We start from the raw sequence: 1,789 nt of genomic DNA, 5'->3' as shown, positions 1-1,789 counted from the left end.
CCGAATGTTCGCTCTCTTTTGTTCCCCAGCCGTTACTATCGGCTTATGTGCGCTAGTTTGTCCGGAAGAGGCGACCGGAAAGAAAGAGAGCAAACATTCCGGAAGAAGCGACCGGAAACAGAGAGAGCGAACATTCCGGAAGAGGCGACCGGAAACGGAGCGATGAGTTCCTGCGTGCGGCGGAACTCTGAGTACGTAAAAACAAGCGGCGTGTAGTGAGTGCCTAGCCGACTGCATGCAGACGACATTATAGGGGGCTCCGTTTACAATCACCAACGTTACCACAAACGTACGAACTGTACGCTTTCATTTTGCATGTCTATCGTACCATACTCCTCACTTCGACAACAAATTCGAAATAAAAGCTACGTAAATTTTTGAATGTTGATCGAAGTCGATACTATTCAACGTTGTTTGAAAAACACGAATATTGTCGTAGAATGTTGTATAAGAATAAATAAAATACGTAAAAATGATTGGAAAGTAAACAGTGATTGGTAAATATAGTACGCAGAAAGTAAAAACGTGCATTTTTTGAAAAAGTACAACGGCCCTTGACCACCCTCTACCCAGCATACAGTTCATACCCTTGTAATAAGCTTGGTAATCGGTAACGGCCCTTTACGATACTAGACACAAAGAAACTTGGGGATAGATGGGGTTGGGGAGGGGTACCCTTGGGATACGAACACGCACGCACACACACACACACACACATACAGTACACGTAGAGTCGCCGGCTTCACCAACACAGAGGCAATGTCGCGCCACCCTCCCACCAGGTGTCGCTGCATAAACAAGGGCAAAGTCCTTCACCGTTGATGACTGGATGAGGCGGAGAGAAATAGAGGGCGCCGGTAAAGGGTAGGCGGTCAGATAAAGGTCGCGGAAAGGTGACGCCAGCCGCACGAACATTCGGAGGCTGTTAACGAACCTTGACTCGCTAACGAACACATATCGTTGTCAAGGCGATGCCAAAGATGCATTTATGAACACCGCAAGCAACACGACGACGAAAACCAGCAAAACAATTGGGCGGAGGAAGGGACAGGGTGGCGAGGGGGAGGGGTGGTGAGCGGGAGGGAGGGGCGAGGGGGAGGAAGAGGGAGGGGTGGTAAGAGGCAGGGTTGACGATGAGGGGGAAAGGTGTCACCACCGCCACCACCGAAGCAAGCTGAACCCGAAGACACACCTAAAGTACGATCCTCACGGGCGCACACCAGGCACAGCTAACGGATATGCCCCGTGCGGCGCCGCACCTGCCAGGAACAACTAACGGATGCTGCGCCGCGATGCGCCCGCCAGGCACAGCTAACGAACGCCGCACCGGCCAGGCGCAGCTAACGAACGCTGCGCGCCCGCCGGGCACGGCTAACCGACGTGCGACGACGACGACGACGATGACGACGATGACGACGACAGTGCACTTACTGCTCTGCTGTTCGGCGCTCGCGAACTATTGGCACTAAGACTAGAACTAGCGGCGGGGGCTGCGGGCGCGTCTGCCGCCTCGTCTGATGCCGCCGCCGCTGCCGCCACATGACTAGCACTGCAGGAAGACTCGTTTCTATGCGCACGCTTGATCGCAGCCTCCGCCTGGTGAAGTGAACGAACACAAGTGGGCCCGGATGAGAGGAGAGCACAACGAGATAAGGGAAGAGCAAGAGGTAGAGCGGGAGAGGAAGAAGAACGGGAGAAAGGGAGGCACAGAGGAAGAGAGAGAGAGAGAGAGAGAGAGAGAGAGAGAGAGAGAGAGAGAGAGAGAGAGAGAGAGAGAGAGAGAGAGAGA

The sequence above is a fragment of the Priapulus caudatus genome, unplaced genomic scaffold, assembly GCF_000485595.1.
Source record: "Priapulus caudatus unplaced genomic scaffold, Priapulus_caudatus-5.0.1 Scaffold4668, whole genome shotgun sequence".
NCBI lineage: Eukaryota > Metazoa > Priapulida > Priapulimorpha > Priapulimorphida > Priapulidae > Priapulus > Priapulus caudatus.
Note: the sequence above shows the minus strand (reverse complement) of the source record.